This window comes from Mustela putorius, unplaced genomic scaffold (genome assembly GCF_011764305.1).
Source record: "Mustela putorius furo isolate JIRA1106 unplaced genomic scaffold, ASM1176430v1.1 tig00000430_pilon_pilon_pilon, whole genome shotgun sequence".
Classification (NCBI taxonomy): Eukaryota; Metazoa; Chordata; class Mammalia; order Carnivora; family Mustelidae; genus Mustela; species Mustela putorius.
In genome coordinates this window covers 22,630,538-22,643,855 of record NW_025421377.1, presented here as the reverse complement: position 1 = coordinate 22,643,855, position 13,318 = coordinate 22,630,538, and the positions used below count along the sequence as shown (strand labels likewise).

General features: G+C 37.1%; 1 pseudogene; it reads left to right on the top strand.

Annotated features, from left to right (window-relative positions):
- The first annotated feature begins 4,631 nt into the window (after positions 1 to 4,631).
- Positions 4,632 to 5,246, top strand: LOC101672941 (annotated as a pseudogene).
- Positions 5,247 to 13,318: the final 8,072 nt, after the last annotated feature.

Below are 13,318 nucleotides of genomic sequence, written 5' to 3'. Positions count from 1 at the left end.
CTAATGTTTTTACTTCTAGGCCTGAAGTGGCCAAGAGACAACTGTTTGGAGGAGGTATGGATAGAACTGGGACATCTGAGGAGGCATTTCTACATGAACATAACTGAGGTCTCTTCATACTATAGAATGAAGCCAGGGGTAGGCAGAAAGGAGAGATGGGCCACATGTTGGGGCTCATTCCTCCCAGTACAAAATTCCAAGAAGATAAAATTAGCAAGATTTGGTGGATTGAAAATAAGCTGTGAGAAAAATCAAGGTGTTATAATGATTTCTAGCTTTCTGCCTTGTATAATTCAATGATTATGGTATGACTCCTGGTCTATGGCACATTGGACAAAGATCATTAATATGATTTAGACATGTTTGATTTCAGACATCTTTGAGACATCTAAGAAGAGATGCCAAGTAGATGGCTACAGAGTCTAGAATTCAGTGGTGAGGCCTAACCTTAGAATATAATTTGAGTCATCAAGCACTGCAGGATTGAGATAGCCTGGGGAGAGAATAACATGAAACAAGGAGACACCCATTATGAAGTCCTGAGAAATACCAAAGATCAAAGACAGGTAGCCAAAGAGGAGGGGAGAAAAATCAAAGCAATGTTATACCAAGGAATGTAAGGGAAGAGGATATTTAAAGTGGAAAGGTAGAGAGTTACAGATGTTACTGACAGGGACAGTAGACAAGAATTGAAGAAAAAAAAAAAAACATCTGTTGCATGGGGGTTTCTAATGTCCTAAATAGAGCTGTGTTTGATGATGAGACTCATGAGACCAAAAACCAGATTGGAGTGGCTAGAGAAGTAAATGGGAGGTGAGGATAAAATCTGAAGTATAGGTAAGTCTTCTAAGAAATTTGCATGTGAAGGAGGCAAGGGAAGAGGTGGAGAGTCAGTGACAAAGATTACTTGTGATCATTTAGAGGCCAGTGAGAAGAGTTCCACTGATTACGACTATTTTTTCTGTAAAAGAGTGATTTTTAAGAATGAAACGTTTGGGTGTCAACTATACTCAAAAAGGAAAAAAAAAAGAATAAAGGACTTGGAGTTGAATATTTGGGGGAAATGGAGAAGTCTGTAGTCAGAAGAAATGAGGGCATGCACTGACTGAATAGAGACTTGTTGCCTTGGGATAAATTGAAAAGTAAGAAAAGTTCATTATGGAACTCATCTTCCTTCCTGACCCTCACTAAGGCCCGTGGTATTCCTTTCTCCCATTCCACTGCCCTCTGCAAACCTCAAATACTTGGCTTAGACTCACCCAGCACTACTCTTCTTCTCGGTACCCCAAGTCCCCACTGCACCCTGCCTCCAAGTTGCATGTACCCCTGCTCTAATGGACACCCCATGCTGAAACTGTCATTTCTGAACTTACAGACAAATTCATATAGGTGTTACAGAGCTACAGTCACTTGAAAATAAATCCACAAAATCTAAGAGCCTGTCCATATCTCAGGCTCATGCTCTCAATCTTGTCGACCCTGTGTTTCCTCCACAAAACCACACACAATCTTCCTAGAAATAGAGCCATTTTAGAAGGAGCTGCTGTTCTGTCAGTGAATTCGGAGTGGATGGGACCTCAGAGAGCTAACAAGTGAAGGAAAAAACCTGAGGCAGCGGTCCCATGGTTCTTCAACTCTCACCAGGTAGGTCCTAACTTACAGAATATTCACTGACCCTTATAAGTTACCATTTGGGCCTGAACTTGGTGCTTGGACTATGGAATCTGTATTTGGTCATTCAGAAACTTCTCTCTTTCTTTTTCTCCCTCTCTCATTTGACCATTAAGACTGTTAGATTAATGTTTCCTTACAGATGAAATGTTGCAATTTGTGTCCTATGTCCCCAACATAATAAGGTCCTTGAAGGCATCAACCATGTCTTATGTTCACCATATCTAACAACAGACCCAAGCATTCCTTGGTTATAGGAGCCATTAAAATTTTTCACTCAGTGTCAGTTTAATTTGACTAATCAAGAGGCAACTGCACCCATATGGTAAGAGGCCTTGAGGAATCTGAAATTCCTACTCAACATCCTCCCACACTCTTCATGCTCATTGAACTTCTCCCTTGGAATTGATTTGGTTAGAGAGAGAAACTCAAGGTAAACAGGCTAGCAGATGTTGACTTACTTTGATCTTGACCAATTTAAGAAACAAAAACTTTCTGTCCAAGAGGCATACCAGGTCTATTTAAATAGCCCAGTAATATACCCTGTTGGCCTAGGAGCTACATTCATTGTCCAGAATGTTGCTCAATTCTCAGCATGTGCCATACAGCTGGCATTTCTTTGCCCCCTCCATCCATATCCAACCATGTCCAAAGCCAATACTAACTCACATTTATATTCTTCTGTATTCAGTTTAGTTTAAGCAAATTTCAAATATGGAGTTCAAATCCCAAAATCTTTCCAATAATTCAACCATCCTGTGAAGCAAAGCCATCTGGAGAGAAACTGTCGGGGCCACTGACCGCATGGGTGCCGCTGCTTCTTCACTAGCCAAATGAAACGGACGGCTATGTTAATCTAAATTAGTCCATGTGTAAGTTATGCTTTGGTTCATTCTAACTACAACTTAAAATTCTAAGTACTCTCCTGGGAAATATAACATATGAAATGTGTCTACCAGGATGAGAGGAGAGGATAATAGGATCATTCCTTTACTCGGTAGGAAAAATCTGGCTCAATCAGACATTAATACAGACATCTTTCTTTTTTAAACTCAAACATGTTTTATAGGGAAAGAGATCCTATTGCATACAATTTCTATTATTATTTGTTATCCACACTCTGTGGTATGTACAACTAACTTATTCATATGTTAGAGTCTATTTGTAGCCATGATCATCTAGGAAGAATTTCTATATCCTGTGAACTTTAACTTATTTCTTGACGCCTAATAGCACAATCCTAAATCTATATTAGCTTGTTCCTTATCACCAGAAATTTCTGCAATCCATCAACTACTATAAGGTACTGGTTTTCAACGATCTTTAGAACAGTTTTTCAAACAAGGTCATGAAATTAATCTAGAGTATCATGGCCAGTATTTTTTAGTAAAATAAAACGAATTGAGTGGGTCAGAGTGCATTATATATAGTAGGATACATATTATTCTGTGAAATTTTTGCTATATACATCCATATTAGGTCACTGTGTAGAATGTACTTCTTACTGTGGTCACTGTCAAAAGACTTAAAGATCCTTTCTTCACCTTAAAATCTACTCCAAATAAGCTCAGTATGTCAGTATGTTCAGAATCAATTTGGCATTTTTCCTACCAGGACTCCCAATCTAATTCTTTTCCAATTTTGTCCATGTGGCTTATTATACCGTAATTCTCCATGTCACACATTTTATACTCTGATAGTAATTTTAACGCCTCTTTCTCAATAATCTCAAGTATCCAATCTGTCCCTAGATAGTTCTGATCCATCCTCCAAAATCTCACATTTATCCTTATCCCAGGACAGGTACACACTTTTGGTTCAAGCAATCACCAAATCATGCTTGAGTTATTACAATAAACTCAACTAACATACATACCTCAAGTCCCTGTCGACTCTCGTTAATCCTAAAATTTTCCTTTCCCTAAAATCTTGTAAAGTTTATTTTAAATAAATTCCAGGTTTCTTTTCCTAGTATTCAAAATGTTCAGAAATCTGTTTAGTTTATAATATCCATAAAAGCAGAGGCTCTATCATTCCCCATCACTGCAATGTCCCCAGTGGATAACACATGATCTGCATATAATATGTGTTCAATAATATTTGTTGAATGGATGAGGAAATAAATGAACAAATAAATGAAGAAACAGTCTCCGGTATCATATTTTCTCTTTCTCTGTTACATGTCAGGTCCTCCATTAAGTCAGTGATATTCACTGTAACATTTTTGCAAGCCTACAAAGTATCAAAGTATGCAACACTGTATAGGTGAGAAGGCTGTGCAAGGTGCGGAGAAGTCATCCCCTTGGTTTCCTAGAATGCAAGTTCATTTCCAGACCAAAGCGTCTACGTGCTAGGTTGTCTCCCACCATGATGGTTGCCCCTTGCTTTCTATTTATAGAAATCCTCCTCCTCTTCAGAACATAACTCAGAACATTCTCTCCCTAGTCTCATTCTTTTCACTCTCTTCTGATAATCTCTATTATTTTTTAGTTCTTAGTCATATCTTTTATATTTGTATGGTTTTATTAAATGTTAATTATTTTATAAGAATAAGGATTTTCTCAATTCATTGTATTCTTGACAAAATCTCAGTTTAGTATTAGACACTTAATAGTTGTTAAACCCATGAATTAAATCAAATGAGTAAAAATTGCCAAGTTAATATTTTGTGGAAAACACTAAGGAAGTTTATTGAATATCCATCTCTAGCAGACTGAAGGTTCATGTAAGTAATCACATGCACTCTTGGCATGCCGTAGGTACTCCACAATTATTCGTTGCATGAATGAATGAACAGTCTCCAGTCCAGTGTCCACCAAGTCCTTGATATCCATGAAAGCATAATAAAAGTTCATGAGCTTATCATCAATATTGCAAATAATAGCAATAGAAAGTTTTTGTTTATTCGTGGTAAGGAGACAAATGCAAAAATCTCATGTTACAAAGAGTACAGCGTAAACATGGGGAAGCAAAAGAAAGCAAGGAAGTATGCGACAATTGCAGCGAATGCTTAGTCTCTGAGATTAGAGGCTTAAAGAAAAGGATAGATTAAAACCTTAAAAAAAAAAAAGAAAAGAAAAGAAAGATCGCAGTGCCCTCAAGGAAATAGAAGTCCCCGAACATCTTTACTGCTTATTCTTCCAATAAAACACACAGCTGGGCCCACCTTACCACATCCTGGTTGATACCAACTTTATCAACTTTTCCATTAAAGTCAAACTTGACTTAGTACAGTCTATGATGGACTGTCTTTATGCCAAGTGTAAATCCCTTGTATAACTGACTGTGTAACGGCTGAAATTGAGAAACTGGGGCAGAAGTATCGAGTGGCTCTAAGAATTGCCAAGGATCCAAGATTTGAATGATTACCATGTACACACAAGGGAATCTATGCAGATGATTGCTTAGTAGAGAGTAACTCAGCAAGTGTTATACTGTGTTATATGGTGGCCACAGTTGACCAGGACCTTGAACGAAGGATCTGGTTGATCCCTGGAGTTCCCATCATGTACATTTCTAACCATAGGTACAACATTGAGCAGATGCCAGATGATTATGGAGCCTCTCTGTTCTAATTCTTTTTTTTTTTTTAATTTCTTTTCAGTTTCCAGAATTCATTGTTTATGCAACCACACCCAGTGCTCCATGCAATACATGCCTTCCACAATACCCACCACCAGGCTCACCCAACTTCCCGTCCCCCACCCCTTCAAAACCCTCAGTTTGTTTCTCAGAGTCCACAGTCTCTCATGGTCTGTCTCCCCCTCCAATTTCCCCCAACTCCCTTCTCCTCTCCATCTTCCCTTGTCCTCCATGTTATTCCTGATGCTCCACAAATAAGTGAAACCATATGATAATTGTCTCTGTTCTAATTCTTAAAAGATAGAGTTCCTCTGCCTTCCTTTACCAAGTTTTTCTGTTGCCAGTTCATATTAGCAACATGCTATAGCATGAACTGTTCTTCTTCCTTTTTTCCTCTGTTATGAACTGAGTATGATTAAATACACTCACTTTTTTATGTTGTTTTGAAATTGATATTTTGTATCATTTTAAATATTGTTGCACCTTTTTATAAATAAGATGATTGCTCATAAAAAAAATAACAAGTTAATTTACATTAGGTTAAAACTGTATCAACACTGTGGTGCTTGGGTGGTTCAGTTGGTTATAAGCTCTTGATCTCAGCATTGTGAATTCAAGCTCCATGTTGGGCTCCATGCCCAGATTCTACTTAAACAAGCAAACAAACAACCCGTATCAACTCTGTTAAGCACTGCTAAATACGTCAGAAGGAAAGTGACAGCCGTTTATTCCACATTTACAAAGTGCCTAAAATGTGTCAATCCCTATCCTCAGCAACAAACAACCTTAAGAGGGCAGCACCGTTGTTATCTCTATTTTGCAAATAAGGAAACTGAAGTTAAAGTAAAGAAATTGAGATTAAGGAACTTGCCCAAGGTCAAAAGTTAGTGAGCAACAAAGCAAGGATTATGAACTCATGCATTCTTCATTCAGGAGAGCATAGATCTAATCTATGTATAGATTTATTCTAAGTATAGATCTAATCCATGATGTCTTTCAAAAACTAGAGCAGCTATTCTCTACTGAGAGTCCCTAAAAACTGTCATTCTTTTCACAAAACTACATCCTTTGGCACTGGCAGCCGAAATATGTTTTCCTTTGGTCTGAGCAGTAAAAATCTGGCATGAGGATCTATCCTTTTTGTTTTATGCTTTATTCCTTACTCCCCTAAAATAAGGTCTCCAAGTGTCACACAGGCCTTGCGTTTTATAATCCCAGTGGCTAGAGCAGCAAGATAGATAGTTGGTAGAGGTAACCATGTAAACCAGAGAGGAAGAGAGGCACCAGCCACCATGCTGGTCACCCAGTACTAAAATATCCATGACTATTTCAAATTTTAGGTAATCTGACAAAATGTAAAAGCTGGATTCCACTATTTCATATTATTTTATTCTACTCTTTTTAAAACAGTCATACAAAGCTTAATTTCAAAAAAATATCTTAACCAACATTCTCTTCAGTTATTGCTTTCCCACTTCTAGAAGACACGTAGAAAGAACACTCTTTCATAACTCTAAAAGCAAAGTCCTCTAACCCACACAAAGACCTGGTCCTCTAGGAGATTAGGTTTGAGTTTGTTTTCAGTTTAACTGTACTGACGATTGCCTTTCAAGCTGAGTAGGTTAGATGAGACATCTGTGGAATTTGTTTGAAGACAGATGGGTGCTCAGATACAAAAATGCTGGATTAAGCAGAGGCAGGGTGGACTGGAATGATAAATACAAATTTAAGCCACAGCAAAGGCAGCCACCAGAAAAAAAACAAGGTACTCATGGTAATGAGTCCTTTTCATAATTATCTAGAAGTGTTCTGGATGAGATGTACTGACACTTCATAGAATTGCTACTGCGTATTTTTTACTCTCTTTCTCATTTTTAATCAGATCATTTGAATGAATATCTGGCGTCTATTAGATTTCTCATAGATTTCTACTCTCTATGCTAGATAGTGTATGAGGCATTATCATACCTTCATAAAGAGCAGTTATTTCAACTCTCTGTGCCTTGATTTTCTCTCTTCCATATTGGGGATAATGTTAATTCATGGGTTTCCTATGAGGATTCAATTAACTAAAGCATGTCAAGTGTACACTGTGGCTAGCACATATTGGCACTCGATGAATTTTAGCTTGCATTCTCATTATTGCCATGAGAAAAAATAAACTAAGTTTCATACTAAAGAGTGTTCAAATGAAATTGTACATATAAACACACAGATGAGAGTACGTTAACAAAGAAGACAAAACAGCATGCTTTTGACCACGGTCTGGCTGTCGGAGACACTGCAATTGTCCACATAGCAAGGGCTGGAGAGAGCTCTGAGGACAGTGTGTCAGAGACATGACTTGATCTAGGTCTAAGAATATGGATTCAACCTAGACATTTTGCTGTCCTCATTATTCAGACCAATACAATTTTAAGACACTAGAGCAAAATCATGGGACTGGAAAAGTCCTTAGAGATAATTGGCTCTGGACTCTCTGATTTAAAGGTTAAGAATTAGCATTGAATAAATAAATAAATAAATAAATAAGGTGAGAATATAAAGACCAGTTAGACAGCCCATAACAACTATTTTTTGTTGGCCTCCCACCATCAGCCTTCATTCTAGGTGCTAGAGACTGAAGCATTGAGTAAAACATACATATTCCTTGAATTCAGAGAGATTATATTCCAGGGGGAAAGACAACAAATGAACAAGTAAATAAATGAATAAAGAGCTAATTTCACATACTGATAAGCTGAAGGTCATAAAATCAGGTACTGAGAAAGAATCTGACCAGTGAAGAGCTACAGCTTTACAACAGGGTATCAGACAAGGCCTGCCTGAGGAGGTGACATTTCAGTTGAGTCTAAATGATGAAAAAGAGCAGGCATGGTGAGATTTGGGGCAGGAAGCAAGGGATGGTCAAAGGGAAAAAATGCAGTAAGAGAGAAGGTTCTAGAGGGTCTGGAAAGGAGGCCGGCATGGCTGTAGTGCAGTGAACAAGAGAAGAGTAGGAGATGATGTCCAGAAGGAAGCAGAATGTGAGCTCTCTAGACCACAGTAAAGAGGCTGAACTTCATTTTGGCTGTTGCACGAAGTCGTAGGTCAATCTCTAAGCCACGGAATGGTGAGATCTGGTTTAAGCTTTAGAGAGACCTCTGTCTAGATGTCCTAGAACACAGTGGGCAAGAGTGTTTGTGGGGAAACCAGCACGCCATGGCCCTAACCCAGGCGAGAGGTGGTGGTGGTTTAGACAAGGATTCTAGCAGAGGAAATGGTGATTCGTGGGCAGATTCTTAATATATTTTAGGAGTAGAGCTGTCAGTTCCTACTGACAAATTGGATGTGAGGTGGGAGGCAAAAGTAGCACTTGGCAATGAATCTTAGTTTTTGACCTAAACAAATGAAAGAGTGATGGAGACACTTATGAAGATGGAAAAGGCTTAGGGAAGGGATGAAGAGAGGAAGGCAAGAGAAGGAAGGTAATTGATAGTGCCATTTGACCCGTTAAGTTTGAAATACCTGTTAGATATCTTGGTAGAAATATCATTGTTCAATATGTGAATCTGGAACTCAAGGGAGAAGTGCTAGCTATAGGTGAAAATTTGAAAAAATAATACAGAGATGTGTCCGAAGGCATGGATTTAAGTGAGATTATCTGATCACCCAGGAGGAGAGTGTGGACAAAGAAGAGATGGGTGCTAAGGACAGAAACCTCAGTACTTTATGATGTAGAAGTCTGAGGGTGGAGGAGGAAGCCTCATTAACAGCTATGGAGGAAGGGGAGAACTCAAGAGTGTCTATGGTGTAGCAGTCTGGGAAAGAAGACCCAAACATTTATGCAGTTGCTGGTAACTGTCAGTTAGGACAGCTATTGTTACTTTATTAGTACCTTGAAGGCAGCAGAGGTCTTGAGTCTCTACTCTTATTTTTGCATCAACAGCATTACAGAGCTAAATATATGGTGAAAATATGGTGAGAACTCACTAAGTAATTGTTGATTGATTATACATATATGTGACATGATCAAAACCAAGTTTACCTTGATAGGAAAGATAATAAACTTCTATTTTTACTGTAACTCCACTGAATTGTAAATGGATATCTCTGTATAATCTCATTTGGTTATCTTCATGAACAACTATTAATTGATTAGTCACACCACATCTCTGATAGAGGAAGCAATTGGTATCTTGACCCTAAGATTTAGATAATCTTATGCAAAAATGAGATTGATTTATAGTTATGCTTGATTTGGACAAATAGTTAATTCAAAAAATTTTCTTGAGAATATACACTGTATTAAAATTGATTTGGGGCCTTTTTGAAAAGCACAAAAATATAAATATGCACAATTTCTCACAACAATTTTACAAATTAAAAAACTAATATGGGCCAAACAAAATCTATGATACAAAACATTAGGCTATGAATGCTAAATAGAGATACAAGTAATATGCACTTTCACTCATTCATGGTGCCTTAAAATTTTAATATAGAGAAATATTCAACCCCTTAAGCTTTAGAATCACATCTGGATCGTTTCGTAAATCCTTTTGCATACAACAAAGTATCCTGAAGAAATCCTTCAATGTATTAAATAATAAATTCATTTAAAGATTTTTAAACTATACTGTCAGACCATCCATTGCATTGAGGGTCAATGACCTGATGTTTACACTTTAATCCTTTACCACAGATAATTTGCAAAACTCAGGCGGACAGCAAATACTTTACAACTCTAATCAACAAAGAGTGAACTATGTTCATTGAAAAGTATACTCTGGGCAAATGAATTACAGAAAGTCCACACGAAAGAATGACCTTCAGGGAGTAGCCTAGCTTTTGGGAGAAAGAGAAATGCTGAGTTCAGTATTTGTAGTACCAGTCAGGGAGATCTTATGGGCAGAGATTCAACAATTGAGTCCCAACATTCTATAATGTGGGTTACAGCTAACAGCTCTGAAAAGCACAAGTAGTAAACACAATAAAACAATCACTAACTTAAATATGACAGTGACATAATTTTCAGAAACACTAGGAAAGTTTTGTTATGTCTCAAATGTTTTGCTAAGACCATTTTAAACATCAGTGGAAAGACATTTTGCAAGAGACAATGTGGTAAGTAAAACTATGGATTCTAATACTAGATTTCTCTACCTGGGAAGACCACTCTACCTTTTCCAATGTGAAAAAAAATTATTTTTGAATTTTGCAAAGAGTGGCCATAGTACACCCAAATTAGAGAAGCAATTCCAGAGACATTAAACTTAGCTTATAGAAATTCTTTCTCCCTCTAATCTGCTGTCAAAAACCCAGGGTGTGTTATAAGTAGACCACATAGATCTTACTTTTCCACTTCTATATTCAGCTAGGGAAGTTACTAAATACAGTGACTCTCTGGATATGATCCTGTCTCTGCCACTCAGTAGCTTTTGACATTGCACAAGTTACTTAACTTCTGTACGCCTCAGTCTCCTCAACTATAAGTTGGGGATATGCATTAATTTGAAAAGATTCATTGATTTAATACATGTGAAGTATCAGGCACATACCATGTAACCTAAATAGACTCCTTTATTATTATATCTACTATTATTGTTACATGTTGTTACACAAGTACATGTGGATGTGGATATTTTTGTGTCTAAAAAATCCAAGCAAACTAATGAGAACAAAGAGTCCAAGATGCTTAGCAAGCAGAATAAACTTTAGGTGGCAAGAGGGAGAAAGAGGAGAAAATACACAGGTCCACTCACGTATATCCTGTTCTTCATTAGTGGAATGGGCAGAGTAACTCTAGAATATACTTGCAAGGCTAACCTACACGCTTCTTGTAAAGAACCTTTACATCTTCCATTTAAAAAATCTTAGAATGATATAATTTAAAGCAGCCAGATAAACAAGCAAAAAGCCAGATTCTTAAATATAGAGAATTGGTGGTTATCGGGGAGAGCTGGGTGGTGGGATGAGCAAAATAGATAAAGGGGATTAAGAGGTACAAACTTCCAATTATAAATAAATAAGTCACAAAGATGAAAAAGGACAGCATAGGGAATATTGTCCAAAATGTAATAACATTGCATGATGACTACACTTATCATGGTGAACATTGAGTAAGGTATAGAATTGTTGAGTTAGTATGTTGTACACCTGAAACTTATATAACACTCGATGTCAACCATACTTCAGTGTAAAGAAGCAGCCAAAATTAATCTGGAATTCCTAAGGAGGGGTAATTTAAAAAAAAAAAAAAAAAAAAAACACCAAAAAATCTTTTTTATTTTATTTTATTTCATTTTGTTTTGTTTTGTTTTGTTTTGTTTTCTACATAAATGCTAAGTGCCTAGAATAGTGCCAGACACCCAGCAGAATCCTGATATAAAATGAGTGTTAAAACAGTTCTGACTGCCACTAACAGGCTGTGACCTTGGAGTGAATTACTTCTCTGACTCAACCTTATAGCAACAAATGCGAGGGATAATAGTTACTGTGTATTATTCATAAGTTTCCTCTGGTGTTCAGCATTATTTAATTTTTTTTTAAATAAATTAAGGCTCATTGTTAGAGAGTCCTACTTTATCATTCTCCCACTCATCACAGGAGAGATCATTTCTCTAGCCTCTATCCTCATGTGACAGTAAAAAAAGACTCAGGATCCCCTTATTTTGTATAGAGACTCCCAAAATCTTTGCAGTTGACACTACAATCACCGGATATTTACCAAACAAATAGAAATTGAAACTGAAGATGACCTCTTCCCCCACAAAATAAAATACCGGTACCTATGCAGTGGAATAACATTTGATCTGGTAAATTTTCTTCCTTTCTCCAAAAAATGTTGATTTTTGTGTGTGTTTGGCAGGGGTGGGGGGGGGATCATACCTAGGCTAATCGGTTCTGAGTGCTTTGGAAGAAGGATATTAAAGGATGAACAGCATGGACAGAATTCCTTTTGATTCTGGCTTTTAAAACTTAAGCTCTTAGAGGTGCTGAGAGTATTCTTGAAGTAGACAAAATGCTGGGGAGAAATATTTGAGGAGAAGCAAAAGACATGAGAAGACACTAAAAATAAACTCCAGGGGAAAGAAGATGTGGAGGGAGGTGCAAGAATATGGTCCCTGGAGGTTGGAATGAAAGACTTACCTGAGAGATTCTCTTTTTCTTGAAGAGCAGAGGGAAGGTAAAGAAAAAATCAGTGCTTGAGAAAGAGAGGGGAGCCCTGTGTTCTACCCTAGGAACGGCTTTGGGAGGCTGCAAGAACGTAGAAGAAATAACTGGGTGGTGTGCCTTCATCAACTTTAAATTAATGAAGATGAAACTTGCTCCACTTCAGTATGTTTGAAATTGAAATGAATTTGACCTACAAAAAATTAAGGAAAGTTACATTCTAACACAGCTACTTTATTTACAAAACACACACATACACATACACATCTACATGCATTCAAGTAAATTAAAACTAATTGTACTTTGAAAATTGATCTATGTCACCTCCAATTTTTAGCAAAGTCCAAGGCTCTCACAAATGCATACTTGTAAGAACCAAGATGCCACCTAAAATAAAAAAAATCACTTAAATAGATTTTTTTCTATTATTTATAAATGATATAATTTTGTGAAAATAAATAATATTCAAACATTTTCAGAAGAAACCAGGTGTAAGTCCCATTTTCAAAAACCCCTTCATTTTGATTACATTAGTATCTGCAAATCAACATTTTGAATAAGTAGTTACAAAAATTACATATATTTGCACATATTTAATGACTACACATAAAATCTTTCAAGTTTCTACTAGTTATTATCTTTAAACAATGAGAGTCAGATTTCTGATTCAGTCTGACAACCTGAATTTTGCTAAATCTTTGTTTCTATTTTACTAAGTATATTTACAGAATTTAACCATATACTCTTAGTTAAGATTTTAAAGATTTTTATTTATTTATTTGACAGACAGATCACAAGTAGGCAGAGAGGCAGGCAGAGAGAGAGGAGGAAGCAGGCTCTCCACTGAGCAGAGAGCCTGATGCGGGACTCGATCCCAGGACCCTGGGATCATGACCTAAGCCGAAGGCAG